This window comes from Dendrobates tinctorius, unplaced genomic scaffold, assembly GCF_039654945.1.
Source record: "Dendrobates tinctorius isolate UK_male_01 unplaced genomic scaffold, ASM3965494v1 ptg000115l, whole genome shotgun sequence".
Classification (NCBI taxonomy): domain Eukaryota; kingdom Metazoa; phylum Chordata; class Amphibia; order Anura; family Dendrobatidae; genus Dendrobates; species Dendrobates tinctorius.
In genome coordinates, this window is record NW_027361783.1 from 10945913 (window position 1) to 10966416 (window position 20504).

Sequence of the window (20504 nt, forward strand, 5' to 3'; positions counted from 1 at the left end):
CTAATTCACTGTATCAGATGGAGGCTAAGGAAAAGCATGATCTGTGTCTTCTCTGCAAACCTTCAGCACAAATGCAAATAAATAACCACATAAGGCAAAATAGTGACAGAGATGAAGAAAATACTGAACAACTACTTCATTTTTTCTTGCCTCTTCATGGATTACGTGACTGTCCTCAGGAACTGATGATATTAGTTGTCACTTTTACATTGATTCCTTATCAATTTATGACAACTGCAACATTCTCATGTACCGGTAAAACAGAGAAACAGTATGCAGTAAATACATTATACTACTGCTCTGACATCTGATTCACTAATTCACATTTTCACTGAATGTTCTCTTCAAATTCAACTCTTTCACATTCCAAGAAACAATTCTTGATTTTTTCTCTTCTAAAGGAGAATATCATTTTTATTAACTATTCTAGCTAAGTAATAATATGGAGACCACTTTTTCAGCTTGCAACTCTTGGTTTGGCCCCAACGCTATTTTCTATTTGTATTTTATATTCTGGCTAATTAACAATCTCTTTATTTGTTCCCACATAATTCATATTGTAGCCACGTCATCATCCTTACATTCCATATGTTAGAGTCTTTACCTTTCCGTTTGGCTATTTTTGTGCAAATGTTGTATTATGATGGCAATTAGTGTTGAGCGCAAGAGCTCACTTCTCGAGTTTGCATTGGGTGATTGGGTACGCACCGAGCATCGTAGGTGTTCCTGCAACATGCTCGTGTCTCCACACAGAATGTTTTGCGGCTGTACGGCAGCCAAAAAAAGTGCGTGGATGGCCTGTCATACATGGGCAATCCATACATGGTTTTCTGGTGTTTAACAGCCGCGAGACATGTGGGGCAGGGGCTCGAGCATGTCACACTAGCTGTTGCGATACTCGGTGCCTACTCGAGTACCCAATGCAAATTCAAGTAGCGAGTACTTGCACTCAACACTAATGGTAATGCAGCAAGAAACATATGCAGGCCCAATGCAACCTTCAGATTTTGAAATGTGTCTTGAAAAAAAGGGTAAAATATAAGGGAATTTGTTGGGTTGTAACATTTTGCATGTAAGGTTGTGCTCACTTTGAGTTTTTTGTTTATATTTAGCTTGGCAAAAAAAAACTCTGATGTGCATTCTTTAAAGATTTATGAGGAGGTTGAAAGCCATTTTGCCTTCCATGAATACACAAGCATTTTTTTTTAGCAAAATATATAAAAAGATATATAAAGAATAAATATAGATGGTATGAAATAGCATAATCAAATATAGTTTTCCATCCAAGTCAAGTAAATAAATGTTTTGTTATTTTATCTAAGTAATTTTTTTCTATAGTTATAGTAAATAGAGGTAAGCAAACCTTCCAAGGTTAGGATCTGCAAATGTCCCGATGTTCATCGAATGGTTAGATGAACATACCCGAACCACACTGAATTCAATGGGAGTCAAAACCAACCGCATACACAGCACCTTCGGGGGGGGGGGGCAAAAAGATGACATAACAGCTAAAATTAGGGGCAGACACCAGTAAAAATGGCATCAATTGGCCAATCAATTGCGCTGAAAATAAATAATTAAAAAAAAATTGACATGGGTTTCCCTGTTTTTTTATAACCAGCCAGGCAAAACTCACAGCTGTGGGCTGTAACCCACAGCTGTCAGCGTTAGCAAGCCTGGTTATCAAGAATGGCATGGTCAGCACGCTGTTCTTTTAATTATTTAAGTACATAATTTTAAAAAACAGCATGGGCTCCCCCCATTTTGACAACAAGCAAATCTAAAGCTGACAGCTGGGGGCTGGTATTCTCAGGCTGGTAAGGGGCCATTGATATTGTGCCCCCAGCCTAAAAATAGCAGTCCGCATCTGCCCCAGAAAAGGTGCATCTATTAGATGCGCCAATTCTGGAGCTTTGCCTGGCTCTTCCCACTTGCCCTGTGGCGGTGGCAAGTGGGCTTCCTATTTGTGGGATTGATATCACCTTTGTATTGTTCGGTAACATCAAGCCCACAGCTTAGTAATGGAGAGCCGTCTATAAGACGGCTCTCCATTACTAATCCAATAGTTATATTGTAAATAAACACACAGCCATAATAAAGTCATTTAATTGAAAGAATGACACAGACTCTTTTAATGAATGTAAATTAAACCATACTCACATCATCGTCCATTCTACTGAAGCCATGGTCTCCTGTAATAAAACAAAAATAAAAAGCAACCATATCCCTCACCTCTCTGTTGTTCTGTCCCACACCATAATCCATGTCTGGGGATAAACAGTTTCCATTAGGATTAGCTAAATAGGTGTTGTGTTATAAAGCAAATTACATACAGTAAGTGTTTAGGGTGTAAGAATTAATAGTTAGAAAATGCATTTTAGTTGATGGACCACCCCTTTAACTATTCTAGTTGTGCCATGGTCCACACAGGTAGCATCTTCTGTGATTATAGTTACTTCATCTGCCTTTGCCATTTGGCCCAGATCACCACTTCTGCCAACTAGGACCTGTCTGCAGAGCTTTTTATCAAGACATCTTCAGATGTCCAATTATTCAGCATTAAAGATGAGCAGACATTGTTGGCTCCCTCCTTATTTGGTAAGCTATAACTATTACCAAAGAAGCTGCATCAGGAACCCGGATACCTGGATAATTATCTAATTGGTGCATTAGCTTCATGTGTCGCAGCTTTGTGACAGTCACAACACACGGGCTCTCCATGCATGTGTTGTAACTGTCACACTGCCGTGACACATGCAGCTGCAGTGCCGAACAACTGGTTATTGGGAGCACTCCAAGTGTCTGGGTTCCCGATGCAGCTTCTTCGGTAAGCACTATAACTTGTCGAATAAGGAGGGAGCCAATGATGTTCGCTCATCTCTATTCAGCATCTCGCTTTTATTTTACCATCTATTCAAACTTGTTATTCTGCTGATGCCTGAATTCTGTGTCAGTTGTGTGGTGCCCCTGAAGGTTCAGTCACCACAGAGGTACTGCACTTCACCCAGAGGTGTGGTACCCCACTCTGAGGTAAAGAGGGAGCACCACCCAGGACTCTGACACCTGCACCCCACACACACTACAGTAGCAGGATCTTCCGTCCCTCCCTGCTGGGTAGGAAAGGGTGTTGGGAGGTGGGTGGAGTGAGTAGGAGTAGGGGAGAAGCTGAGAGCGGGAAAGGACAGTGCAGAGAGAGTGAGTGAAACATGAGGAGAAGGGGAAAGTGGAGAGATGTGTGGTGAAGCAGCTCCCTGTCAGGGGGAGCTGTAGGAGCAGAGAAGTTTCTGGAAGAGTAAGTCAGGAGGAGGGAGAGCTGGAGGAAGGAGCTGAAAGGACTGGTCAGTTAGAGTGCTGACAGGAAAGTTCGAAAAGAAGTGAAGAGGGAGACGGAAGCTCCCGGGAGGACAGAAAGGATCCTAGTGGCACGGTACAGCGACTATATTGCCTATGGGACTCGTTCCACGGTGACTAACGGGTGGAGGGATCTAGTCGCTAGCCTAGTGGATAAATGATCAGACTGAACTAGCAAGCCGAAGGCAGAGGCACCTGTAGCTGTTTCAGCCACAGCCACAGTTACATCGCTGAAAAGGCAGCCATATAGGAGCAAGGGGACGCAGAGAGGATGTCGCCCGACAAGGTCCGCGGCTGCTGGCTTGGGACGCTGACTGTGAGGTGTTGGGCAGGAGAGGCGGTCAGCCAACAGAGTGAGATGGCAGGAGAGGCATATACTGAAGGGAGTCCTGGGAAGGTGTATCCTGATCTACCTGGGAGTTTGCTGGACCCTTCACCTGGAGGAGACACTGCCAAGCGGGTATCTGTGTACACAAGAACTGTGAGTAAAGCATTAGAAACTGCACCCAGCTGTGTCCTCTGAATTCTTTCTGCAACACCCACGCAGCACTGCTACATCCTTTGCCAAATACTACATCATTACCATCTTCAATATATTACTTCTGCCCTGGGACTAAGCTCTGCCTGTGGAGAGCTTTACCAACTCTGCTGCATCATCACCAGTCCTAGAGGATCTACTCTGCAGCGCTGGTCACCTCTGACCAGAAACCACAGGTGGCGTCACGAACACTTTACAAACTTTATTTCCCTTGTAAATATTCCCTGTTTATTGGATGCCCAGGGCCACGGACTGGGTCACCACTGCCATGACACATCCCCTATAAATACTGGCCCGGTACCGAGTATCCCCACTGCCCTGGCTAGCGCTCCAGTTACTGCCCTGTTTCCCCCTACTACTGTGCTTGACATACTGTATATGTTATACAAACTAATTAATCCTCTTAAAATAGTGCCATACAGACAGTTGCCATGAACACAATTGCGGGATATACATAGTGAATCCACAGATACCCCTAATTATGCTGCAGACTGCAGTGGTGCATCAGATGCTAATTGTGCACTACACAGTAAATGTGCCCTCTTTTATGTCCCAATCAATAGCAGCAGTGGCGTAGCATGGGGAGGCGGTCCGCCCCAGGCGGCACGTGTGTGGGGGCGGCGCGGCAGCAGCAGCAATTCCCCTCTGTGGGAGAAGCGCGGAGGCACAGTGCAGTGCATCGGTGGGCAGGGAGCGATCACAGCAGCTCCGCTGCCTGTAAGAGGGAATAGCAGGAGCGGAGCTGCAAGGGTCCATCCTGCTTCCTGCCCGGAGGCCGCGCTTCCTGTTTGACACAGAGGAGCGCCGCTGAATGACGTCATCATTCAGCGGCTGCTGCTGTGTGAGCGAGGAAGCGCGGGCGATGCTGCAGACAGGTGAGAGGTGGTGTCTGTGTGTATGTATGTCTGTGTATGTATGTATGTGTGTGTCTGTAGGTTAGCCTGGCCCTGGAGGAGATGGGGACATGAGAAGACCATGATGAGGAGAGAAGGCCATGATGCCTGGGGTGATGGGAGAATGCCATGAGGGGGTAATGGGAGAAGGCCATGAGGGGGTAATGGGAGAAGGCCATGATGGGAGTAATGGGAGAAGGCCATGATGAGGGTAATGGGAGAAGGCCTTGAGGGGGTAATGGGAGAAGGCCTTGAGGGGATAATGGGAGAAGGCCATGTGGGGGTAATGGGAGAAGGCCTTGAGGGGGTAATGGGAGATGGCCATGATGGGGGTGATGCAAAGAAGGCAATGATGGGAGTGATGGGGTGATGGAGCAGGCAATGATGGGGGTGATGGAGCAGACAATGATGGGAGTGATGGGGTGATGGAGCAGGCAATGATGGGAGTCATGGGGAGAAGACAATGATGGGGTGATGGAGCAGGCAATGATGGGAGTGATGGGGAGAAGGCAGTGATGGAGTGAAGGAGAAGGCAATGATGGGAGTGATGGGGAGAAGGCAATGATGGGGGTGATGGAGAGGGCAATGATGGGGTGGTGGGGGAAAAATAAATGATGATGGGGTGGTGGGGGAGAATGCAATGATGGTGGTGGTGGAAAGGGCAATAAATGGGGGTGGTGGAGGAGGAGGAAATGATGGAGGAGGAGGAAATGATGGAGGTGGTGGAATGGGCAATGATGGGAGTGGTGGGGAGAAAGCAAAGATAGTGGTGGGGGAGAAGAAAATGATGGAGATGGTGAAGAGGGCACTAATGGGGTGGGGGAGAGGACAATAATGGGATGCGAGGGGAGGAGGACAATGAGGGGTGTGGGGAATTGGGATGGGAGGAAGGGGGACTTATAATGGCCTTAGGAACAGGGGGAGGTGGAGGAAGACATTATCGCTTATTATGTCTAACACAGTCCCTTAGTATATAGTGTACTCACTAATTCTGTATAACACCATCCTTAGTTATATAGTTTCCTCTTTTATTATGTATAACACCATCCCTTATTACGTATCATCCTCTCTAGTTATATACGTATGATGCCGTCCCTTATTATATAGCTTCCTCTGCTGTTATGTATAGTGCTTTACATAGTGTATTCTTGTTAATTTTGTTATTTACAGTGCCCTCTTTTATTACATAGTCCCCTCTCTTTTTAGATATAAAATGACTGCTGATCGAGGAGCCGGTGACCAAACTACCAGTCCATCAGCTCCTCCATTAGAAAGGAAGCTTTCCCATGCTCCATCAGCCATCATTGCATTATACAGCCAACAAGACAGGACGGTATGTAATAAAAAACAGGGCTCTATATAATCCAATATGTAAGGGACGGTACTGTACATAACAAGAGAGGGCACTGTGTAAGGGACAGCAATATACATAAAGGAGACTATGTAATATATATACCTGTATGTGTGTGTGTGTGGCTATATAATATAAAAATCTATCTATATCTCTCTATCTATATGTATATATACATACACACACACACACACACACACACACACACACACGTAGCTTTGACGCCATAAAAGGAGGGGGGACCGGACACATTTCTTGCACAGGGGCCCCAAGCTGTCAGTGTCCACCCCCTGTCCGCCAAAATAATTTGTACTTTCTGTTTGTTTGTTTTTTTTCTGTCACATTATTATTATTAAAAAAGCCATTAGGTCTTCATCCAGCATCATTAAGCTAATACATACATATATATAGAGAACTGCAAGAAGATGAAAGTCTAGAAATTTAGAAATAATAACAGCAGAGTTAGTAGCAGACTAAAAATTAGATCTTTGAGTGTAGTGTGGGCTCTTCGGATGCTTCTGAATTATCAACGACCAAAGGGGCGGCAAATTTTTCGACCGCCCCGGGCGCCACAAACAGTTGCTACGCCACTGAATAGCAGTGATTGTCTCAGAGCCCCCAATAAATAGTGCCCCCAATTAATAGTGCCCCATTTAAAATTCAAACATAATAGTGCTCTTCTAAGTGTCCATACAGTAATAGGGGTTCCTTTTGCTTATACATGCAACAATACCATTTTTGTGCTCCTACATTCTAATAATGTTGTGCAATTGAGAAAGTAATGACTCCCTTTATGGGGTCAAGACTTTAAACATACCCTCTTGTCATTAGTAGTACCACATTTCTACCCTCAACTCAATTTTGATAACCATTTTTTGGCCAACACACTAAAAATTACCCATCTCTGTTACCCAAGCAAAATAGAAATATATATTGTGAGCCTAGCCTAATAATCTGGCAATAATTTACTCAGTATGGCCCAAAGCTCATGTTCGGTGCTTAGTTGAGCCCAAAGCCTGAACATCCCGCCTCACTGTGATTTATTTATTTATTTATTTTATTCACTTATATAGCACTATTAATTCCACATGCCTTGCAGACATTATTGGCACTGGCCCCATTGGGGCCCACAATCTAGATTCCCTATCAGTATGTCTTTGGTGCATGGGAGGAAACTGAAGAACCTGGAGGAAACCCATGCAAACATTGGGAGAACATACAAACTCCTTGCAGATGTTGTCCTTGGTGGAATTTGAACCCAAGGTCCCAGAGCTGCAAGGCTGCACTGCCAACCACTGAGCCACCATATTGCCCATATGATTGTTGCTGGAGCTGGCTTGTTGTAGCATATCCCAGCGTTTGGGGTGTCAAATAATTGAAATGGATTCCATGACTTCCCCAGAGTCCTGTACTGCTCATGTGGCTCATAACATGTAAGCTACATTATAGCTTTATTTTTGCATTATGATTCATTTTGATGGAAGGAACCTTTAAGAAAGTGATATCTTTACAATCTTATTAAAATACTGTATAATGCTATGCAAGAATTTTATTGGTTATATACTGTATTTTTCGAATTATAAGACGCACTTTTGTTCCCCCAAATTTTGGGGGAAAGTGGGGGGTGCATCTTATAATCTGAATGTGTGCTGTAGAGGAGATGGGGGGCGGCTCTGGAGTAGTGTCTGAGGGCTGGGGTGGGCTGGTTGTGGGCTGCAGAGACAGCTGGTGGTCACATGCTCCCTCTCATTAGGCTCATGTAATATTTACTGCACCCACTGTCCATCACCTCGATGCTGAAGCCGCGCCGAGTAGGTAGACAGGGGAGTGGTTCATATTACATGAGCCTTCACTCTCCCCCCCACCCCGTCACTATATTCAACTTCCGATGATGGCTCCTGCTTCCAGCATCCCCGTTGCTCTTCCTGTGTCTGTGCTGACATCCTCCTTCTGCGAGGGCACACTGGGAGTCACGTGACCACAGGTTCTATTGGTCATGTGACAGAAGGTCCTAAAGCTACAATGAACTGCCTGAATGAGCAGCTGCTACCACGCGCCCTCGCAGGAGGAGGATGTCAGCACAGACACAGGAAAAGCCACGGGGATGCTGGAAGCAGGAGCTATCATCGGAAGGTGAGTTAAGTGTCTGTTATTTTATCATGTGCTTGCCAGCAGGAGGGAATATAGGGACGGGGGCCATGTGAATTCCAGCAGGGGGGAATATAGGGACGGAGGGGCCCGTGTGCATGCCAGCAGGGGGGAATTATTATGAATGGGTCACCGAGAAGGAGAGCAGGTCCAGGCTAAGCCACAGAAAACCAGAGAGTTTGGTACCTAAGCGGATGGCAGACCCCTGATCCTATCCACACAACTAGCAGTAGCCGTGGAGTGTACCTACGATGATCCTAGATGCCTCAGCACAGCCGGAGAGCTAACTAAGCCAAAAGCAAGAAAAGGGAAATCTAATCTGCCCCAGAGCAGACCCCAAAGGAATAGATAGCCCCCAAACATATATTGTCGGTGAGACAAGATGAAAACACAAACACAGGCAGGAAAATAGACTGAGAAAATGATGGGGCCCACACTGACTAGACAGGACAGGAAAGGAAAGACACTGTCTGCAATCACGCAAAAAACCCTGCAAAAAGTCCAACTCGTCGGATGCAAAAAACACTGAAGTCACACGACTTCGCCCCCCAGTATATCAGCACTCTGTTATTTTCTGAAAGCAGAGCAAAAAGAGACCAATCTAACAGGGGATAAAACAAATTGGCACAAGCAGTAACATATGGACGGTGATTCAGCACAGCCCCAGTCGGCGCTGGCTGACCCGCACCAAGAAGAAATAGACAAAACAAGATCAAATGCAAACAGAATAGCAAATAAACCACTTAGCCGAACATGCAGGGACAGAGCTGGAGAAATCAGACCTCAGGAGGAACAGGAAGCAAATCACCAGCAGGGATAGAGGGATAGAGGAAGTCGGCTGTCTTAAATCCCAGTCTGAAACCCCAGATCTCCAATCGTCATCATCATTATTAGGTGGCAAGCCTCTGTCAATCAGATCAGCTCCATTACCTCCAGTAACCACCAGAGGGAGCCCAGAAAGAGAACTCGCAACCCCTCTGTCAATCTGACAAGCTCCACTACCTTCAGTAATAACCAGAGGGAGGCCAGAAAGCGAATTCACAACAGGGAATATAGGGATGGCATGCCAGCAGAGGGGAATATAGGGACAGAGGGGCCATGTGCATGCCAGCAGGGGGGAATATAGGGACGAGGAGGCCATGTGCATGCCAGTAGGGGGAAATATAGGGACGGGGGGGCCCATGTGCAAGTCAGCAAGGGGGAATATAGGGACGGGGACCCATTTGCATGCCAGCAGGGGGAATATAGGGACAGGGGGGCAGTGTGAAGGCCAGCAGGGGGGAATATAGGGATGGGGGGCCATGTACATGCCAGCACGGGGGGCATATTGAGTGAGGAGGGCCATGTGCGTGCCAGCAGGGGGGCATATAGATAGAGAGGGGGCCATGTGAGTGCCGGCAGGGGGGCATATAGTGACCGGGGGGGGCCATATCTAGGATGGGGCTATGTGCCAGCACAAGGGGGCAATGTGCCAGGATGGGGGTTATATAGATACCAGGATGAGGGACTTATATATGATTTGAAAGACGGACACTGCCATTAGAAGACACACCTCCATTTAACAGGAAAAAAAAAATTCTCTTTTTCTTCACCAAATTTGGGGGTGCGTCTTATAATCAGATGTGTCTTATAAAGCAAAAAATATGGTATGTAATGACAAGTTCCCATTTAAGATTGAGGATGTTGGTCAAACATGGTGCTCTTAAGGTTGTTTTTTTCTTGATGATATCTCTTTTATGAAATCAAGTAGAATATGAAGCACAGTGATTTTAAAATACTTTGTAAGTCTTAGAAAAGTATGAAGAGGAATCCTGGCTGAGTTTCAAATTATATTTTCTTTTTCTACCATGATACAGCATAGTGACATTTTGGAACAAAAGCTTTTGGGAACCTGTAGAATGTTATTTCTTCATAATAGCAAAAAATCTTTTGAACCAATCTGTCCATGCCTATTATATATTTTCACGCCTTGCTGACATTTTCAAGGCTACTGGCATTAATTATATCTTAACTACAGGTGGAAATATAACAAGCCATTTTTGATCAGTGCTACATTTGCATGATGATATCATTTTTAGTTTAGATTTCAGTGGTGTGCTGTACAGAGAGCTGTCAGCGGCATTTCCAGTTGATTTCCTTTTCCAGTGTAAATTGCAGCTATGAAAAGAATAAAAAATTACTTGCACTGTTTATTAAGATCTTTTGGTCTTGAGAATAAATGCCAAGCTTGTAGAGATGAGCAAATTTTTTAAATTCAAATTTGGCTATTTGGCCAAATTTTTCTATAAATTTGATTTGCGTTGAATAAATTTGCAAAAATTTCAATACTGAAAAGCTTGTAATTGCTCATAAAATTCAAGTGGGAGAGAGGAGAGTGAACCTTGCTGAACATAAGAGCTTACGCTTTACAGGCAGGAAAGAAAGGACCCTGATGACCTTAAGAGCTTATGTAAAAAGATGACATAATGCTATGTTCCCTGTTGAAAACACCAATACTTTTCTCATTACACCTGACACCTGATATGTCAGGTATAATGAGATATGTTTATTGTTATATAATGGTGATCTATTGCAATATTTTGCACTGTGCTGTGAGAACGCTGAGTTCTGCCTAGCAACAGACAGTGAGTAGGGACATTTAGCGTTAATTTTAGTACTAGCTCAGAGAGGGAAGGACTAAGCAGGAAGATCACAATTGACTTCCTGAAAGTAAGACAGGGTCTAACTTGTAGCTATAGCAGTTGTTTAGTCTCATAGCTCAGCAGTATAGATGAGTGAATTTTTCAAGGTTCGGTTAGATTCGCCAAAATATTAGATGTTTGCCGAACAGTCCGATGAACAAACCCAAACCTCATTAAATTCAATGGGAGACAAAGCCAAATGTATACACAACACCTTAGGTAGTAACAAAAAGCTTCCCAAACAGATAAAAATAGGGGCAGACACCATGAAAAAAGCATCATTTGACCCACAGTAGAAATTTGCAAATGGCACAGCAGTAGTCAGCCATGGGCAATGATTGAGGTATCAGGGTCTGTGCCTGCATTTAAAGCTTGGAATTAAAGTTTCAATGAGGACCTGGAGGTTAAGGGAGCAGCATAAGCCTTCTTACCTTGGAGCTCTAATACCTCATGCAGCACCTCCATTTTTTTTTACAGCTCACTCAGATGGCACAGACATCAGTTTCATACAGTACTATTGATAGAAAAATGTAAGGAAAGTATCACAGGTTGTTGACTCATCAATTGATCCACAGTATAACCTTTTATAATGGCACAAAACAAGTTAACCTGGGGCCATGGATGAGATATCAGGGCATGGCCCACAATTTACAGCTTGCACTCAGATGGCACAAACATCAAACATCAGTTTCAAACAGTACTATTGGGAGAAAAACCTGAGGAAAATTACACAGGTGGTTGACTGAAATTAAGTGCAGGCCTGCCTGTCTGGGAACCCTACTTACACAGGCAACCCAACAGATGGAGACTCAACTTGGAATCTCCACATTTCAAAAAATTATTGTCATAGACCATTAAAGTGGCATAAATTTCCACAGAGTAGAAATATTATTATAAACCTCTAACACGTGTTCCACCACAGGCAACCCACCAGTTGGAGACCCAACTTAGAGTCTCCACATTTAAAAAAAATTGTTTGTAACAGCAGCAGTAGCTACAGCAGGCAAAGAAGACACCATAAAGGTGGCACAGACTGCTATAATGCGAGATCAGTGCATGACACCATAAACTATACTATCACCTTGTCTGCCCAGTCTGTGACTAGGGTGCAAATGTCTTTAGAGATCCATAACTTGTTCATTTTGAAAAAAGTTGGGTGGTTTACACTTTCAGGGGACAGCCGGATGCGCTTATCCATCAGGACACCACCAGCAGCGCTGGAGCCTTGTTCTGAGAGAACACTGGCTGCCGGGCATGACAAAATCTCAAAGGCAATGCAAACAAGCTCAGGCCACTCTTCCATTTTTGAAGACCAAAATGCAAAAGCATCCAAATTTCTCCTCATGGCATTGTTATTGAGCTCCAGATACTCTTGCACCATCCTCTTCAGTCATTCATAACGTGTCAGACTTGTACTCTGTTCTGCTAGTGCAGGGGCTGATCTAAAAAATGTGAGAAATGACTGACAGAAATTGCTTATGCCACTTGCGCTGCTGCTGCCATTGTTTTTGCCATGAACCCCATTGAAAACCTCTGGAATGTAATCAAGAGGATGAGCCATCAAACAAAGAACTGCTTTAATTTTTGTGCCAGAAACAGTGTGAAAGCCTAGTGGAAAGCATGCCAAGATGCATGAAAGCTGTGATTAAAAATCATGGTATTCCACAAAATATTGATTTCTGAACTCTTCTTGAGTTAAAACATTAGCATTGTTGTTTCTAAATGATTATGAACTTGTTTTCTTTGCATTATTTGAGGTCTGAAAGCACTGGTTATTATATTTAATTTTGACCATTTCTCATTTTTAGAAAAAAAATATAAAATATAGTGCTTGGAAATTCGGAGACATGTTGTCAGTAGTTTAAAGAATAAAAGAACAATTTACATTTTACTCAAAAATAGCTAAATGGGCCTCCGGGCTGCACCACAATATTAGGCTTAACGATTTTTAAGTGAAAATCTGGCCCTCTGATTTGTCACTGAAACACATTTTTATCAGAAACTATTTGGATTTGCAAATGGGGCCTCCTGAGACTGTCACACAGTTTTTGCACAATCTAGTTAGATGCTGGAAGATTGATTTAACACAGGGCAGGATCCTATCTAGCTAACTGACAACTTCACTTGCAGCAGTAGCAGGAGCAGCTTCTTTGCACTATGACACTGAGAAAATGGCACCAACAAAACAAGATGTCCACTTTTTATATAGCCAGAGACATGTGACTTTGCCAGCCAATCACAGAAGACCTTGTGTCATGATGTTGTGAATGGTTTCTGCACTCTGAATAGTTGCCAAAATCAACACATATAAAATTAAGGGGGGAAAAAAGAGTGCACCACGCCACTCCACATCCCTCCCCTCATTAAACACGTCTCATCTGCTCATCATACAGCACCAATATCCTAGCCAAACTAATAACGAAAGCATTAGTGAAAATGCGCTGATATACCGAACAGTGACCGAATTTTGCCAACTGAGAGGGAGAGTTGCAGAGAGAACAATAGTGCCAGTTGAGAGGACTGACCAGAGAGTAGAGTCACCAAGTGAGAAGGGTCCAGAGAAGGTACGTGTAGCTGCACAACCCAGAGCAACTTACAGATCTTAGGCCTGTTTCACACTTCAGTTTTTTTGTGTCAGTTAAAATCCGCCAAAATGGCGGAAAGCGGATCCGTTGCTAACTGATGTGAACGGATGCCACCAGATCCGTTTTTTTGACGGATCCGATGAATGAAGAATTTTAAAGGAACCGCTGCCCGGGAAGAAGAGAGAGTGAGATAGAATTTTTTCTGTCCGCCAGAAATGATTTCAGGGTTAAATTTCCGGCAGACGTCATTCCTCCGGGCATGCGCACTATAAAAATGCGGATCCTGCAGCAAAAAAAAACGTTGCAAGGTCCGTCCAGGCATCTCGGCGGACGCAAAAAAATTGACGGATCCGCAAAAAAATGGATCCAACGGATGGCCATCCGTCAAGATTCGCCGGTAATGCAAATCAATGGGGGAAAAAACGGATCCGCCAAAAAAAATGGCGGATCCGTTTTTTTGAAAAAACGGCGGATTTTGACTAATGGTCAAAAACGGAAGTGTGAAACAGGCCTTAATGGTAATGGGCCAGGATGGAATAGAAAGTGAGACAAAGTGAATGCCTTGTGTAGGAGCTCACTAAGCACCAGAGAACTTGAAGCTGAGTTTGTCATATTGGCAAACACTCTCCTCTTTAAAGAGAATCAGATGCGGAACCGCAGGAAGAGAAAATGATATTCACAGACTGTACTGTGTTGATAACCTGGATGGTGGTGAAGGAAATGTGACCAGTGGAGGCATGGAATGTGTAAGCACAAGGTGGTAATAAGACTATATATTGAGATGCTCTGTATTAATGAAGAAATGTGTGAGAAGTTGTGTACCCACTATCCTGTGTGCATAGTTGCCATGCAATGGCTGTTTAGTAAAGTATTGTTTGTTAAGAACTGGTGGTCCCCTATCATGAACTAGTTAACATCTGGTCCTGGCAAATGAGTGTTATCAGTTATATGCAGCTTGCATGGGCTGATCTTAAAAGCTTACACTCTATAGAAAAGAGTGACTTGCCAAGTGACTATGGGGATGAAATTTGACTCTTCAATACAGATTGTGCACCACTATGAACCACTGATATACAATGGCCTAGTGACTGACCACCTCTGTAGAAGGTATGGTAATCCATAAGATGTCAAAAATGCAGGGCATTATGGGGAAGTCTACACAGCAATGTAAAATGAACTTTGCCTGCTTTTATGTAATGAATTTTTTTCGCATTTCAAATTCTGCTTTACATGGTTTCTAATAAATCTCCTGTTAGGCGTCGAGATTCCTCCGCTGCACAGCGGAATCTCAAGTCATGTCTTCTGCGGTCTCCCATTCTTCCTTGGCCGCAGAGGATCCTGCTCAGCGGAGACATTGGTCCCAGCATCTTGCTCAGGCTAATGCTGTGCGTCTGGTTGTTGCTTCCTCCACAGGTCCAGCTATAGCAACCAGCATTATTCAGCGGCGAGCAGACGTTCCTGGGACTAAGTCCTGCTTTTGTCCTTCTGAGCATGCCCGTGAGACAACCACTCATTGGTGGTCGGAGGTCACATGCCCAGGTCCTCAAGCAGTTCAGATTGGTCCATTTGCAAGGTCCTGGAAGGCTGCAGCTATAAAGGGATTGCACGGCCGCTTGGCCGTGTGCAAGTATATCCTATAATCTTGGGGTGTGTGTGCAAGCGTGTATGTCTATGGTGAAAGCTCCTAATGATTCCCTACCCTCTGGTTGTGTATGTGATTGGAGTTTGAGACAGCGCCGAGTAGTGGCATTCCCTATGCGCCACTGTGCACTCAGTCCGCACTTCACGATAGTTAGTGTCAGTTATTGGTGTTCGCCCATGCGATGCTGCGCACTCTGTGCGCTTTATCTTGCTGTGCCCTGTGTCAGCTAATGGTACGATGTCAGTATATTGCGGTATAGCGATCTTGTGAGTTAAGAGAGCTCGCCGCAGTACACACCTGGTGACGGTTAACCCTTGTGTGTTCGGTGCGTAACCGCCATTTTGTGTCCGCCATTGCTGAGCAGCAGTTAACATCTCTGCATGGTGGACCCCGGGTTGCGAACGCACCTTATTGTTATTATTATATTTCATTGGTGCATTCCGCCAACCCTAACATCTCCTTGATATTTGGCTTAAAAATGACATTAAGAATCAGTAATAAGCAACATTGGTCAGGTAAATATCTAAAAGATGCTAAAATACTTATGCCAGAAACAAGCTGCCATTGCATAATCAGGAACATAGTCATGCAGTGGCGTTACAAAATCTTCCTGTGTTGGACGGGACAGGCAGTTTCTGAGGCTCAGATACCAGCAGGCATTTTTTCTTAAATTGGCATATGCTGCATGTTACTGGCTTAAAAACATGCATGAATTGAGTTAATAACTGCAACAGAAGTCACATTATACTAGTGTGTAATTGATATTTTATAAAAAGTATCCCAAAATCGAATCCTGCAAAATGTTGGTTGTTGCCAGTAAAGTGTCCAGGACTATTTAGCCACACGTGATAAGTGATTACCATACCAAACTGTTTTGACCGTCTGAGGACACAGATATTAAAAATGTGTGGTGGTCTACATTGTGACCATATAAGCCAATCTTAATTGGCACGTTGACCTATCTAAAAAAAATAAATAAACTGCAGTCGGTTAATAAATCATATGCTCAGTGTGCATCGTGGAAATCTAATGTTCCTTTCGTTTTTAGGCCAGGATTGTAAACAGGCCCAATTGTATGGATAGGAATCTGAGTCGTTTAAGAATTCAAATAAATTATAAAAATGTAAGTGGTAGGATCTATAGGCTTGAACAAAATAAATGATTTGAGGATATCTCTACTAATTTCATGGAAAAGCTATGACAGTTTCAATATAACACAAATTTTAGACCTGATTCATCAAATCTTTTTTGTAAAAAAATTTGTATAATAAGCTTTGAAAAATTGCAGCATTTTTGTGCATTGTGAGCCTGCGCAAACATTGGCGTTCTCAACGTGTATTCGCCCAGCCTCAACAAAGTGTGCGGAGCTGGAGCAGGGAATGGGATTGACAGAGTGTGGCAACCCCACTTGTCAAATTTATTATAGACAGTGGAGATTTTACTTTGAGTGGAGCACAATTTGTGGCAATGTGCACAAGGAGGGGCACACCACCTTGCACTCTACCCCTCCCCCTTATCAAGACCGGGGTGAAAAATGGCGGTTTTGATGAATTCATCGCAGAGCTGTAGGAGAGATTAGCGCAACATAGTCTTATCCGAAAAATTTGACATGTGGTAAATTGAAAATTACACTCACCTTTTATGATTATTAAAAAAGCATGTCACAAAACACATTATCTGCAGCAGATCCACAGGTAAGTAAATAACAATACGATATCCAAGACAAAAAGGAGAGGTTTGTGGATGGTTTCCACACTTGCTGATAAATGAAGATACATATATCCCAGAAAGTCAAAGGAAATCGTGGTTTATTCAAAGCGTTTCAAAGTACAAAAGACTATATCATCAGGAAAGGCCACAGGTATCAAATTTGTGGCTATGTGCACAAGGAAAAGCACACCACCTTGTACTCTACCCTGCCACCTTATTGAGACCGGTGTGAAAAATGCCGGTTTTGATGAATTGCTGTTTTTGTCTTTTAGTATTCTGTGAATTGATTTTAATTACATGTAAAAGTTTATGTAAATAAGTGCTACACAATATTGGTTAAAAGGAATAATTTGGTGCCTACCCATCATACTACACATTGATAATTTATACTACTGCTCTATGTACCTGAAATAAAGAAGATTTATAATTCTACTAGTGAGTGCCGCAAATAGTTTTTTTTTCTACGTGAAGTCCATGCTAAACTGTTTGACCTTCTGTGCATAAGATCCAAGAAATGTGTGGTGGTTTACAATGTGAAAATATTAGAGAATTTTAATTAGTACATTGACTTAATTTAAAAAAAAAAAAACTGCTATAGGTCTCATTTGTTAAATCTGTCAAAAGGAAAATTTGTCTTTGCAGCCTACAGAAACCAGACAGGGCTCATCTTTTATATCCTTACTTCTTAATCTTTGGTTGCAATGTAGCAACCACAACATTTTTTATTTTAGTTTTAATTAATACTGCCCCAATGTCACTAATAAACATAAGTCAATACCAAACATAAAATAGTTATCACATGCATAAGATTTTCCTGATATTTGTGGTAGATAAAACAGAAATATACTATATACATTGCTTAGCATAAATGAGTACACCCCCTTTGAGAAGTAAGATTTTTTTGAACATCTCACTGAACGCGAGAACTATTTCCAAAATGTTGATAAGATGGAGTTTCATAGATTATTTGTAACCCATAACATGAATGTAAGGTTAATAGTATAACTTTAATTCCAAAATATTCAGCTTTTTTCCAATTAATTGAAGCAAAAATGAATACATCTCACATCAAAAAGCTCGTACCCCTCAGGGTAATCGATAACTGCCACCGCATAGTAGCCCGGGGGCAGTATTCTTTGTTCTTTGTAGTAGGAGACCAGGTCTCCCTCCCGCAGAGCCCGCCCATGCTTGATGGATGTCACAATAAGGTAGATTTTCTGGCCGGTTGCGAGGTCCTGAATAAAGCCATAGCCCTGTGCAATGTTGATGTGCACAAGCCGGCCAGTGGACCGTGGGACCGGCATGGCGGCCTCGCCTTTTTCGTGGAGCAGCACCCAGACCTCCCGCTCTCTGACCTTCTTCTGCTCAATGACCTCCACAACCCAGGCGGAGGGTCCAGTGTAGGCCGCAGAGCCGATCGAGTGGGCCGCAGTCGGGGTCAGGAGCGGGGCTGTGGCGGCTGGAGGTGCCGGCAGACCAGCCTCCGCTGGGGCCAGGCAAAGAGCAGGGGCAGCCATGGGTCCTGGTGAATAGGCCGCAGCTGGAACTGAGGCGGCCGAAGGTCTCGGCAAGTAGGCTGCAGCCGAGGAAGGAGCAGTGGCAGCCGAGGAGGCTGGTGAGTAGGCCGCAGCAGTTGGCAGCTTAACCGCCACGATATTCTGGATCGGGGCTGCAGTGGCTTCGGGCCTCGGTTGGTAGGCCACTGCTGACAGGTGGAACGCAGCAGAGTCGGCCACAGGCGGGTTCCGCACCGGGGATGCGGGCCGATGTGCCACCGGGTGAGGCGGTTCGGGGTGGTGGGCGAAAGCGTCGGTCAGCCCAGCGGAGGCCGCAAAGCCCTCCACAGCCGGGGCCGTTGGAAAGCAGGAGGCCACGTAGGGAGGCCAAGTGGCAGGGGCCGCTTGCGGAACTGCCGGCTGGGCCGGGGGAATTCTCACCTTCCCCGGCGCCGAGACCTCTGACAGGCCACCCGCAGCCTCCAATCTTCACCCCGCCGTCCGGCAGGGCCAGCCTCCAGGCCCGATGGTTCCGCAGGGAGACTCCAGGCTACTTCCTCCATGGGGGCTCCAGCAGGATCCGGGGTCATGCTTCCTCTCTGGTACGCGTCCATGACAGCGACAGGGGTTCCCAGGGGCAGGTCTCCCTATGAGACTCGATCTGATGCCACCACCATTCCAGGCATCTGAGACCACGGCAGCTGCAGCGTTGCATCCCGTCCGAGATCCAGAAGCTAAATGGCGCCAAACAGCCGCACTGAGCCTCTTCACTTGGGCCACTCCCGTACTTGGGTGGGGCGTTGATCGGCCTCTCCACCCATCTTCCAGGGTCCAGCATGGGAGGGCGGCTGTCTCCTGATGTAGGCTGCTCCCCCCTGGGGCGGGTGCAACATAGTCCCAGAATGTCCAATGTGGCTGCAAACTTCTGTGCTTCTTTTTGGCCCTGAAATGCCACAGCCATTTTGACAAAGCACCTTTCCGCTCCGGATCCGCTTGATGACAGCCAGCAATCCGGAGCACAGTCCAATTTGTTTGTAATCCACAGAGGAAAATCTTCAACCCGATCAGCTTGGGTTCTTTGGAGCTTCGGGGCAGGCTTACCGCTGAAGATCGTGTATTCGCGGTGGTGATCCTGCTGACTACGTCAAAAGTAGGTCCGAGAGCCGACTGGGGGGTGGTCTGCTTTAAGCCGCGAACAGACTCGAGATGGAGACAGAATTGTGTCAAACAGGTCTTCTTTATTGGCTGTACTCACGACAACCGTAGCAATACACCGCAGCAACTTCACAGTTCTCCGTACACAGGCCCGGGTACCTGAACCTTTCTTCCCTTTAGTAGTGGCGTCCCTCATGGCTTTTCCACTGTGGCTGCCCTAGGCCTATCTACTGCTAGCATTTCACCAGTCTGAGTACGTCGTCCGTCTGGTACCCCCGGGGCCTTGTCTGTCCTGCAGTACTTCTTGCCAGAGCCACCCCCCTTGAACATCTGTTCTCAGTCCCTTCTAGAAGCTCTCCTCCGTTGTCCGTCTTGTCTTTCTGCCTCCTCTCTTCTTGATCTCCTCTCCTTGGACTGGAACCCGCTGGAACCCTCTCTCTCCTTTTTATCCCCTCTCTCACACTGGGGATTTCCCTCTCGAGTTCCTGTAACCACGCCCACCAAGGCTGTGCAGTTTCCTAAGCCCTAAGCTGTTGTTTAGCCCTGTTCTCACAGCTCTCTCCTGCCATCTTGTGGTCAAACCCTGGTATTACACTCATTCTCCACTTTTCCCAGCTGTTTCCCTTCTGCTAATGCAAACATCCATCTAAAGTGCACCAACCACCTCTTCTCCTTACAGTCAGTACGTCAGGTCACCTTCCCTACACACTGACGCCCTAATACTTTTGTGCCGCTTGGACCTTGGACATAGAGGATCCACCTCACAAAGTGAGCTTAACAAGTACATCTGTGAATTCATGATACCATCAATGAAGTGTAGCTCCCTGACACCATGAAAACTCATGCAGCCCCACATAAGGACACTGCCACCACCATGTTTCACTGTAGATGCCATATAAAGACACTGTTGTGCTTCTGAAGAAAAAAAGTAAATTCAAAAGTAATTCAGTGACT

The 20504-nt window shown here is 44.9% G+C and overlaps 1 protein-coding gene across 4 annotated transcripts in view; it reads left to right on the forward strand.

Annotated features, from left to right (window-relative positions):
- NETO1 (neuropilin and tolloid like 1) overlaps nucleotides 1-20504 on the forward strand; it is a 302715-nt gene that overhangs the window by 164047 nt on the left and 118164 nt on the right. Inside the window, exon 5 of one of the 4 annotated variants that reach the window (XR_012234899.1) lies at nucleotides 5989-6115. The exons of the other annotated variants lie outside the window; for them this stretch is intronic. The gene's annotated coding sequence lies outside the window, so the exon portion shown is untranslated. The remainder of the gene's footprint in view (nucleotides 1-5988; nucleotides 6116-20504) is intronic. 4 annotated transcript variants of the gene reach the window in all.